This window comes from Anastrepha ludens, chromosome 6, assembly GCF_028408465.1.
Source record: "Anastrepha ludens isolate Willacy chromosome 6, idAnaLude1.1, whole genome shotgun sequence".
NCBI lineage: Eukaryota > Metazoa > Arthropoda > Insecta > Diptera > Tephritidae > Anastrepha > Anastrepha ludens.
The window spans coordinates 6962134-6975192 of NC_071502.1; the positions used below are offsets into that span (position 1 = coordinate 6962134).

The 13059-nt window shown below is 36.5% G+C and overlaps 1 protein-coding gene across 1 annotated transcript in view; it reads left to right on the forward strand.

Moving 5' to 3' along the window:
• The window catches only part of LOC128868536 (aquaporin), a 131149-nt gene that overhangs the window by 9896 nt on the left and 108194 nt on the right, over positions 1-13059 (forward strand). The window lies entirely within an intron of this gene.

Below are 13059 nucleotides of genomic sequence, written 5' to 3' on the forward strand. Positions count from 1 at the left end.
AAAAATTGTCCTCCCATTTGGTTTTGAATAATTTTTTTACAAAAAATCAAATACATATATAGGTGTATCATGTAATAACAATTAATTCATTTTGAGTATTTCTAAAAGAGTTTATTTTAAACTAAAAGTTTAATGTGAAATACAATAAAAGAAAAATAAAACAACGTCTACTCAATTTTATGATCCTTGAAAAACGAAAATATTATATAATAATATAATATAAATATTTATTTTACTTTTTTTTTATATTTTAAATTTAATTATTTTGTAAAATTAACAAAATTATATAAGCAAAGGTATTCAGCACAAGACAAAAAACTTAAAACATCAACTTAAATAAAATGAAAAAATGTATGGCTTGAAATTGCAAATTTAAAGAAATAAAAAATTATTTAAAATTAAAAGCAAAAATAAAAATAAATGCGAAAAATTAAAAATAAAAAATTAATATTAAAAAAAGGCAAATTAGAGATTTAATTAAACTCACTTCAAGTAGCACTTACGTGCCGTTTTGATACCATAATGTGGACCATTACCTGTGGGAAGAAAAATTATTAGGAAGAGAAACCCTTCTACAGCCATCCAGTGCTGTTGATGTAGTGGAGGAGAGAGAAGGGATCTAGGCTGGAGAATTTCTTCAAGTCATCCCCAAAGGGCACGCTAAGGTATCTCAAGCGCCTAGCCACCAGAGCCGCACATTTTCAGAGAAAATGTTCAACAGTCTCTTTCTCTGTAGGATCCGCACAGCTTCTGCACTAGGGGTTGTACCGAATTCCAAGCTTCTCCGCCTGAGTACCAATCACCCAGTGACCAGTGAACACCACAATGAGTTTGGAAATTGAATGGCGGGGGATTCCCATCACCTTAAGCGTTCTGTTTCTATCGTATTCGGGCCATAGTGTTTTCGAAATAGCGCACGATGAGACAGACCTCCATCTGTCTTGCGTTTTTCTTAGAAAGAAATTGTGTAGTTTCCTTTTAACAACGGTCAAAGGCACACCGATGTCTGAGAGAGGGACAGCTGAGACCGGTTCTGTCGACCCCTTCCTGGCAAGCTCATCGGCAATTTCATTTCCCTCTATATTTCTGTGCCCAGGAACCCAGGGAGATGTTTCCTGTTCGATCGAGATGTTTGAGTTCCTCCTTACAGGAGTTCACCAGAAAAGAGTTACAATACGGCGACGACAGTGCCCTGATCGGAGCTTGGCTATCGGAAAAAATGTTAATGTCTCCCACCAAACAGCGATCTTGAAGCATTTTGCATGCCTGCAGGATCGCGAAAACCTCTGCTTGAAAAACGCTGCTCGTTTCCGGCAGTTTAAAGGAGACCGAAATGCTGGTTGATCCAGAGAAAACCCCCGCTCCCATTCCAGATTCCATTTTGGATCCGTCAGTGAAAACAGAGGTACCTATATCCGTACCGACTCTCCCCTCTTTCCAATCTTGCCTGCTCGGAAAGATAGCCTTAGCACAACCCTCAAATCCCAGTTTGCGTATGGAGAGATCAGTGCGAAGAACAGTGAAGGAAGGGGAGATCTGCTTCAAGATGCTACTATGTCCTACAGGAAATTGTCTCCAGAGGTCAATCTCTTTCAACCTAATAGCGCTCTAAGCAGCAATGGATTTAACCTCCAGGTCTGCAGGAAGTAAGTGCAGAATAACGTCGAGCGCAGCAGTGGGACATGTTCTACAAGCACCAGTGATGCCCACACATGCAGTTCTCTGCACTCTCCCTAGTTTAGTGGTGTTGTAGCCCTTCTGAAGAGCTACCCACCAAACTAGGCAACCATATGTCAAATTGGCATAGATTTATAGGCGTAGAAGGCTATATTGACCTTGTACTTATATCCAATTTTTTTCGAGTTATTTTTTACTGACAAAAAAAAATCGATTTTGAGTGACGGAAATCTTTACGCACTCCATTACTGTCTAGTTCCAAGGGAGCAATTCGATTGGCATACAACACCATTTGTAAAAATTATAAAACTTCCGATATGGTGATTCATTTTGCGCCACCTTGCAAAGCTTTGAGAACATTTTGTCTAATATGTACCTGTATATAATATGTCCAACATCATTTTTAATCATTTTTTTTTTTCTCAATATTAAAAATTCTTTTAAATTTTTTAAAATCTTTTACAATTATCCTACTCGAGTTTATTTGTTTTTCTCGCATTACTTTCAATCATTCATAAAGCTAATGAGCGCGCACGCAAATCATTCAGTTTGGAGATTTCAAAGTGCCGACAACAACAACAACAAAAAGGAAACCGAGTTACATTCACTTGAACAAAATAATAGAAGTGAGTAATAGTGAGAACTTTTTAATTGTGCAAAACAAAGTTCAGCAAAAAACTTGCACGAGTATAAAATTTTCCATTTCCGCCGAGGCCATATAACCTAAGTGGTATTTAGTAATTTGAGTTCTATTCCATTAGGAGGCAGCTATTGTTCATAAAGAGTTTTATAATAAAATTGCGATTATAAACTTCGAAAGCACAATTAAATATTTAATACTTACATATGAATATGTAAATGTGTAGATTTGTTTAGATGCTCATCCATGTCTGTGGCTGTGTGGGTGGGCATTGCTTTCTTAATTATTTTTAATTGAATAACAAACAAAGTAGGGAATACCGAAATGAAATTGGTTAGCTAAGCGACAGAGTTGCAATGTATGAATGTGTGTATGTGCGTATGTGCGTATGTGTGTCTTCATGTAGTAAAGTATGCGTGTAAGTGTGTGTGTGTCAGTTTCACATTTGTAGATTTGTGAATTTCTCTCAAAGACATCCGACATTCGCAAGCAATTAATTAGACCCCAGAAAGGCGTGAGAAGGCAATTTTATTACCAATAATTCTATTTAACTTGAAGATGAGTGGAAAATTTAGCATTTAGAATTTATCGCTCTATGATGACATAATTACTTGTATACTTATTTCAAGTGTTTTTATTGCTTAGTAAAAGTGATTTGTGTGTCAGTGCTTAGTAATGAAAGCGCCAATTAACTCACTAATATATATCGCTTCTCAAAGTGAATTAATAGTAAATTTTTGCCTTTCATTTATAAGAAATTCTATTACACTTTTAGTCGAAATCTTGGCAAGCAAAACTTGTGTAAGTTAATTACTGGCATTTGTAAAATTATAATGGGCTATGAAATTGCATACTCAATATTGTTCTAAATATTTTGACTGAAAAGTGTGAAATTTTTAGGGAAATTGTTGAATTTTTTTTTTTTTTTTTTTTGAAATTTGTATAAAGTTTGAAACTTGGCATTACATAGATAGAATGAACAACATTTTCAAAAAAATGCATGACTTAATAAAACACAAATAAATTATGAAAACTTGTTACTAACCTGCGACCCCCGTAGCCGAATGGGTTGGTGCGCTCCTCATAAAAATATCTGCCGTTCGGAGTCGGCTTGAAACTGTAGGTCCATTTGTAGAACAAGATCAAAACCCACACCACAAATAGGAGGAGGAACTCGGCCAAACACCCAAAAGAGTGTACGCGCCAATTATATATATAAAGGGTGGTTAAGTTTCATTGGCCGGTGTTGATTTTGAATAAAATTCAATTTTTTTTAAGAAAATTATTATCATTTCTCTTTATACGTATAGAACAAAACATCGGCCAAATGGCCGTCTCGGCCTCGGCGGCACACTTCCATACGATGGTCCTAATTTTCGATGACGCTGAGGCATAACTGAGTGAGGTTCTATGCCATTAATGTGCCAAATTATCTCTTCCTTTAGCTCTTAAATTGTTGCTGGCTTATCGACGTACACCTTTTCTTTCAAATACCTCCAAACAAAGAAGTCCAACGGTGTCAAATCACATGATCTTGGCGGCCAATTGACAGCGCCGCGACGTGAGAGTATTCGGCCATCAAATTTTTCGCGCAAAAGAGCCATTGTTTCGTTAGCTGTGTGACAAGTGGCACCGTCCTGTTGAGACCACATATCGTCCACATCCATGTCTTCCAATTCGGGCCATAAAAAGTTCGTTATCATCTCACGATAGCGAACACTATTCACAGTAACTGCCTGATCGGCCTCATTTTGGAAAAAATACGGCCCAATGATGCCGCCGACCCATAAACCGCATCAAATAGTCACTCTTTGTGGGTGCATTGGTTTTTCGGCAATCACTCTCGGATTATCATTCGCCCAAATGCGGCAATTCTGCTTATTGAAGAATCCACTGACGTGAAAATGTGCCTCATCACTGAAGATGATTTTCTTCGAAAATTGGTCATTCATTGTTGCTATTTCCTGCCACCATTCTGACCATTGACGACGCTTGAAATGGGCAAGAGCCTTTAGTTCTTGAGTCAATTGCACCTTGTAAGCGTGTAAATGCAAGTCTTTATGCATAATGTTCATCAACGACGAGCGTGAGAGGTGCAATTGTTGGGCACGACGATGAGTTGAGGTGGACGGCTCTTCAGCCACACTATCGCGAAGAGCAGCAATATTTTCTGCAGTACGAGCATGCACTGGTGTTTTCACATCTCCTACAGACCCGGTTCGCTCAAACTTTTGCACAATTTTTCCGATTATACGCACATTTGGACGATTAAATTGGGCAAAAAATCACGAAGTGCGCGATATGCATTTTGATTTGAACGCCCGTTTTCGTAATAAGCCTGAATAACTTTAACGCATTGCTCGATTGAGTACCTTTCTATGGTTCAAATTGAATTAGTCTAAAATTGAAAAATGTCAAATGAGGTGCAGAAAAAGCTTGACGTTAAGTTGTAGTTTACATTCAACATCGGGCCTTGAAATTTAACCACCCTTTATAAGAAAGTCCATTAAAATCTCAAACTTTAAATAAAACTTGCCACCAAGATTTTAAAATTTGTATGTACAATCTTCAGAAAAAAAACACCAGTCTAACGGTTAGACGCGATAGAAGTGAAACCTTCCGTAAAACAAACTGAGAGAGAATGAGACGAAAGCAGCATTAGGAGCGGGATAATTATAGGTTCATTATAATATTTCTATAAAGTTCATATTTTATTTTCTTCATTTTATTATTATTCATCCTCAATGTTTTCAATTTCAACAAATGATACGATAGGCTTATGATAGCTAAAATATGATACAAATGCTTTGGTTTCGATGTTGTCAACATATCTTTGAAATACCGCGTCAATTGTTGTTTTTGATCGTGTTGTCGATTCAGTGCGATTGTTACACATTTTTAAATTGAATGTTGTATTGAGAAAGTCAATTAAAGGAACCGCTGTGTCCAATGCAAAATTTACGTTAAAATCACCACTTAAAATCATTGGAACTTTATTATAATCTTTTCTAAGTATCCGCGATACTTCTGGTGTATACTTTATTAAATTTTCGTGAATGAATTCCGTGATGCTATTTATTGATTTTTTTTCCTGTCGATATTCACGACACTTTTCAGCATTATTTTTCGGCATAATTGCGGTAAATATTTAAAAATGAAAATATTTACGAATATAAAAATACACACGCGGTTGCTATTATGAGCGTCCCCAGCAAAACCTGCATGACCGAAACTCTAACACAATTACATTTTTTTGAATGTTACAACCACATATGCACGCAGGTTTTGCTGGGGCGTGACCGAAACTCTAACACAATTACACATATGCACTCGTATTTGTTTGAAAATCGACTTTTTTTTTGGTTCTCCGTCACCTTTGGAAAATGTGTAAACAGTAAGCAAACTTTATTCATATATTTTTCCTCATTTTTGCATCAGTAAAATTAAACAAACGCCGTAGCCGAATGGGTTGGTGCGTGACTACTATTCAGAATTCACAGAGAGAACGTCAGTTCGAATCTCGGTGAAAACACCAAAATTAAGGAAAACTATTTTTCTAATAGCGCTCACCCCTCAGCAGGCAATGGCAAAACACCGAGTGTATTTCTGCCATGAAAAAAAGCTCCTCATAAACATATCATAAAATAAAATAAAATAACTGTATAAAAAAAATTTTTTTCTTGTGATTCGAACCAAGGATTTTGGATCGGAAGCTCACATTGCTAGCCGCTCGCCTATCGCGCCATGCTGTCGGCGCTGGCCTAAAAGTTATTTAGTTCGTCGCTACGTGTATATGTAATATTCGTAGCCAAGAGTGTCGCTTTTTTCGTTTCACTTTTTCTCAAATCACTCCCAACGATTCTAAAGAAGTTTTCACTTCAAAAATTGGGTACTAAGTTTTATAGTCCATAAAGTTGTACTATAATAAAGTGCAAGTTTGAAGTAGCTTTAAATTCTCGTTAATTTTTTTGCTTGATGCGCAACACTATTTTATCCGATATTTCTTTTAAAATATCTGTATTTGTATACCACCTTGTTCAAAAAGTACCCCGAAATCAGAGAATTTAAAACACAAATTTATTCCTAAGTGATAGTATCGCCTTCAAGTTATCAACCAACCAACCAACTCCCCATCAACTGTAAGACACTTAAGCGTTTGATCCAGCTTTCGAAAAATTTCTGGAACTCTATTTTTGGGACAGCCATCAGAGCCCGTACGCGATTTTCCGTTACATCTTTCTACGCGTTTCCCGTGTTTTGACTCCACCAAACAGAAGAAAATCACAGAGAGCCATATCAGTTGAACTCGATGGCTGTTGGATGGTATTTGTTTCGTTCTTGGTAAAAAATTCACGACTAATGATGGCGCTGCGCCACGGTGCGTTATCTTAGTGCAAAATACACGTCTGATAAAGTCCAAATATGGTAATAGTCCCTAGCAAAGGTTTGACTTGATGTACCTCGTCGTTGTAATCTATAAAAAACATGAGCATTGATTTATTTTTTGACTGAAAGCCATGTGGTTTTCATGCCACTCGTAAACGGCTGTTTTCTTTAGAGTATCATTACCGAAATAGTATCCCAACATTTCTAAGATTTTCGCACCACTTAATCCATTTTTAACGCAAAATTTAGAGCAAACTCGTTGCAAATTCAAGTCCATTTTTAAAATAGTAAAGAAAACTAAAAAACGTGCGGAGGTACATCTACTCAAGACGGCGTAACTTTGACAAATATTAAGCAAAAAAATGTTTGATTGTTTCTCCAAACTTCGTTCCCCTTTCTCCATTTCCTGCCCTATTGGCTGCTCTTTTCTTTCTACTTTGAATAAAATCTCCGGCCTGGGTGTTATTTTTGACTCAAAGTTTGCATTTCACAACCTGATCAATGGAGTTGTTGATGATCCTCACATCACTCACGAAACACTACTCTCCGATCAGAAAGTAGCAGGTTGGGCCGGCGTTTACTTGAAAACCTTGACTGAGCCATTTTTATTAATAGTCGACGAATTGCCAATCAGTAACCGTAGATGTTTGCACTCTTTTTGTGTTAGCAAATGCAAAAATATGTAATGCATAACTTTTAGTTCCCACGATGAAATTTTTGCGTTAGAAGTACCCGGGGCTTGTGATATGAAAAACACCGATATTGACTGCCTAGAAAGATCTCAAGATTTGGCTTTTTCGGAATTCTTTTTGTAGAAATTTTTAAAAACTAAAATTTATGCCAACATACCAAAGACTGTAGCAAGCCGCGAAGTGAACATTTAAATTGCAATTGTGGCGATATCGCCCGAGATGATAGTAAATCTTATAGAATACATTAAAAGAGTAAGTATCATAAAAAAAAGAGCGTTACTAAATCTTTTGAGTATTTTCAAATTCATTCAGTAATTAAGACTCAGTTAATTTACTATCCATACCAACCTTAACCTACAGCGAGAGCCATATTTCCATGAGACAAAATTCTCAAGTGAGTTCAATGAATGCTTCCCATTTCTTACCTTTAGGCACGCAATCAGTCACACTGAAATATAACGGTTTTAAAGCACACCCCAATACAAGCAAATATTGGAAAACCACGATTTCTTAATCTACTTACTTGGATACTTGTTTGTCATGCAACGACATACTTGAAGTTTAAATTGTTGCATGTCTCACTTTCCACTAATATCAACCTCACTGGCACTCATATTTCATTTTACATCTATTTCTTTCTCCCGCTCGTCCATACAGTTCATGGCATGCCAGCTATGGCATGTTTAGAAAGCTAAGCCAAAGCAGAAAGTAATCACAAGACAAGACAAAATAATGAAAACAACAACAACAACAGCACGTATTTCGCCTGTAATGATAATAACAAGTGATTTAACTGAAATCGCATGTGAATGAACTCCACGCGCCACAATGTGCAGAAAATTGAAATTACTACAATATTTGCTACAACAACAAAACAATCGAAAGGCCAAAAAATCTTGTCATTTCCGTAATTCTTCTTAATGAGTCGAGTTTTAAATCAACGACACAAGAAACTTTGTGACTTTTTTGTAGTGAAGTGTTTTAGAAAAGCGTAGAAGTGAACCGAAATCACGTCAGTTAGGCATTAAATGAACCTACACAATTCTGGGCGCTTCTTTAGGATTGCTTCCTGCAGACCGTCCAATTGTTCATAGCAGATGATTATAGGGTAATCCCAGCAAACACATATCAAACCTTCCGGGCCGCGTATACTGGATTGGCTACCGTTTACGTAGACTTACCGCAATTCGACCACGACGGTTTGCGTTTGACGTTTTCGGAAGTGACCCACTTTCCGTCAACGCACCAAAGATGACATGGAAACTTCAAAATGCGATATCTCAGTGAAAAATAAAGATATTTAAGCAAACTCAACGGCATTTAAAAGAGAAAGACTTATACTTTAAAATACTATGTTTACTTTTTTATGAAGAGCAAAATCTGCGTAGCTACATAGCCTCAAAAATGGGCAAAAAAGCGTTTTTTGCACTTTTAGGTTAGGATATCTCAAAATCCTGACATGATAGAGCAATTTAAACCCCAGATTCGGATTCTACGCAAAAAATTACTTCGATAATGACCCTACACTTACCTAGAACAAAACGTTGTTGACCTGTGTTATTAAAGGTTTGTTCACTAGTGACATTCGATTTTTGACACTCCCTTACAAAAGGTTGTATAATATTTAAGAAGGTGAATAAAAGGGGAACATATTAAATCCTTTTTGGAAAAAATGGTAGGAAAGAAGAATTTTTTTACTTAAATGGAAAGAAACTGCGAACGGTTCAAAAAATTCATTTTAATAAATATTTGAAAGTAAAGATTAGTACAAATAGAAGTTATTAGCGAAAATTGCCAAGTCTGATATAAAAACAAGAAATTATTTCACTTAATCTAAGATTTTATTTTGTGAATTAATTTTTAAATTTAAAACCGATCGCGAAGTTGCGAAGGTTCGCCAATATAAAACTATTTTGTTAAAAATAAATAAATAATTGGCACTTACGATTCTGTTAGTTATTTAGCCGAGATCCTCTTCCTATTTGTAGCGCGTGTCTTAATGTTGTTCCACAAATGGAAGGACCTACAGTTTTAAGCCGATTCCGGCAGATGGTTTTTTATGAGGAGATTTTTCATGCTGGTACTGTGTTTTGTTAAACCTCCTCTGGACACTTCATCCATCCAGGGGAAGGTGGGCTCATTGGAAATAAGTTCCGTCAATCCCAACTTTTTTATAATGAGGTATGCTATGTTATCGATCGCGTCGGTACTACTCAATTATTCTCCATGTCGTAACTCTTTGGGAAATGCTAGCAAAACAAGAATTCCGCCTAAATTAAAGATTTGTAAATTCTCGACTCAGCGATCTTGGATTGCGTCAATTACTCTATCATGTCCTGACTTAAGAGGTATTATTTCATGTCGTACTACCATAGTCCTGAACATACTGATGAAAACTCTTTAGGAAATTGTTGCTCGTTGCAGACCATTTTCAAAATGAAATGCGTTTTCTACAAATTTTACTTTTCCTCCACTGTTACTCAAAATTTCTAGAGCCAGCAACCCAGTGTCTTGGTTAATGGTTAATGGTAGTAAAGGGTTAAGGTATGGCCCTTTAGCACTGCGACCATATTGATCTATTGTGCACCCTATGCTGTCTATTGACTGTTAAGTATGCTTATGAACTGTACCAGCTCCTTCTGAGGGAGTGATTTTAGGTCTTCATCTATAAGCATGAAATTGTTTAATAACTTTTTCCTTCTATGCGTCAACCCCGCACATTCGATAATGAGATGTTCTATAGACTCCTCATCTTCGCAGCAAAATCTGCTGGTGCTGGTGTTAGTGAAGGTGTAGATGAAGTGACCCGTGAGGGCGCCTGTGAGAGGGCGAATGCTCTTTTTGTTTAACGTGAGGGCCATGTTAGCTCTTTTAGCGTTGAAACTTAGGAACTTTTTGGAGTGTCTAAGACCCTCTACATTGTTCCAATGCTGATTTAATAGAGTTTTGGCCCAGTATTTTACTTTTTGTTTTAGACTGTTTTTGTTAAATCCAAACATGGGACTAGGTCCGATGAAATTTACATCTGCCCCCCTCATGTCCTGGTACCCAAATTAATGAAACACTCTTTTTGGATGCCAGGTTATTGAGTGCCTTGTGGCATTCTAAGAGAGTTTTTGAGATGTAGGTATAGCTATCTAAAGAACTGATTGGCTGTCCGAGAGTATTCTAATCTTTACTCTCTTGTGTTTTCTACGTTGCATGATGTTTACTGCTTCCATTATTGCCTATAATTCCGCTAGTAGTAGTTCCGCTAGGGGTAGTTCTCATAGCCCCTGTGATGCATAGGCAAGCAAGCCTTTGTACTTTTCCCAGTTTGGTTACCGCTGTTTGTTGGATAGATTTGCTCCACCATACTAGTGCCCCATACAGTATGATTGGTCTAACCATCCATACTAGGGCTGAGGCCCCAGGATCTCCCTAGTAATTGTTTGGTTGTCCACAAAGATGTCGTGGCTTTTTTTGTTATATTATTTATATGTGATTCCCAAATGAGTTTTTTATCTAAGGTTAAACCTAGATACTTGACGTCTTCCTTTAGTTCTATCACTGTTTTATTTATTTTCAATATAGGTGTCTTGCTAAGGGAGCCGATTTGTCAAGAGAGCACGAGAAAGCTGCTTACTGAGCAAACCTTTTATCATTGAATCATGATTCTAGCCCATTAAGTTTTATTTTCCATTAATTTTTTATGAGAATATAGTTCATAGTATAAAAAACACCTTATAAATCAAAGTTTCTAACTTTATACAAAAGTCAACATAATTAAAAAAAATTTAAATTTTCTTCAAAATATTAAATTTTTTAATTCAAGAAAACTTCTGTGTATGCAGTTTTAGAGCCCATTAAATTCTTGAGTAATAACGTGTAAGTTTGAAGTCGCTCAAGAATTCCCTTGATTTTTGACATTTTTTTACATACAATATTAAGAGTTTTCTTCCATATAAAAGACTTCGTGCATGCGCGAAAAGGGACCTAATTATATGAGCTCAAGTGTATGCATGTTTGTAAGACAAAAACTTTATAAGTGCAATTTCCCAAAGTATGATGTAATTCTCAACTCTATTAAAACATTCGCCAGCAGTTAATTATAGCTCCCAAAAGAATTTTATAATTTTTAGAAATTTTTAGAAATTACTTTTCATTAAACAACAAACGAACAACAATGACACCTAAATGAGCATCGTTGGCAGTTGCCAGACATGCGAGAAAGCACTGCTATTGTTTACAATTATATGTAGGTATCATAAAAATAGATATGTATGCCCGAGTATGTATTTGCGTGTGTGTGTACCATATACGAGAACGGAATGTGAATAACAGACTAACAGCAGAATTGACTGAATGTCTAAGTGACTAGTGAGTGAATGATAGACCGACTATTTTGCCTGTGAAGCTTTATGACCACTGCAATGAGGCCGTAAAAAGTTGCGACGTAATTGAAGCAGGTTTCCACCTGTGCGAAGAAAATGGAGGAAAAAAAATGTAGTTTAGTAGGTAGCGTGCGTTTAAAATAAACAAGATTTTCAACATAACCGCATACACAAAAGTATGTATGTTTTGCAGTGACATCCGCAAAGGGCAATTTGCAAATTACAATAAATTCTTAACGTTCGCATTTGCATATCTGAAATGTTAACAACCAAGAAAAACAATGCCTAACAGGCATATGCATGCATACACGTACATACTTTGTTGCGGAAAAGTTGCTAGCAGGAGGTACTTAAATATGTTTTAAAAGTAAATTATTTATGTGCTCCTTTCTCAGCACAAGAAAGTGCTAAATAATCGTTTAAATGAAGTACATGTCCGATATGTGCCAAAGAATGTTCTTTCCACCACAGCGCTTGTCCTTCGTAAGGCAGGGCACTCTATGCTCAATGACAGTAGTATAAATTATTATGTGTCTAACTTAATTTAATACTCCATTTGCCTCGATTGCATTGCTACCTTGAACATTAAATGTTGAATATAGTCGTTCTTTTAAGAAATGAATCCTTTGCGGGCGTTTAATAAATTTTGTAAAAGAAACTCCACTTAGCTACTGGGTCACTTTACAGACTTCTTCATAAGTAACTCATGCTTTTGGCAGTGGCGATTGACAGTCATTTAGCGCCTTCAGGTGATCTTTCCATCATTCACTTTAACCCTCTAACAACTCTCCATGGAGGGGTTGCTTGAATTAGCGATAAAAACGTTCCGCTTTGTTGGGAGCTGATTGCTGACTTTTTCATCAAAATATCCAGCTAAGTATGTGCTCAGGCTAGATATGTAGATAGAACTGTTACATATATGGAATAATTCAAACACTTGAGTGCCTCATTAGCTCTTCCGTAAAGAAATTTTGCTTATTATTATTCTCCCATCGCCTGTAAATATGCAATTATCAGTAACAAATCGCGCGATTTTCATTACAAAAGTTTTGTCTAAGAAACTCCCTAGTAAAAATGTTCCCAGAATACTCTCTAAGAGACATTTAACCCTCAAACGACTTCTCAAAATCGTTTTTGGAAAAGTTTCTTGAATTAAAGGTCGAAACGACCCTTCCAAGTGGAAGCTTAGGAGCTAAAATGTTTACTTGAAATCTTACTGCATCTCTCACTCACCTCTCATTTCGCTCAGATATATAAAGGGTGGTTAAATTTCAAGGGCCGATGTTGAATG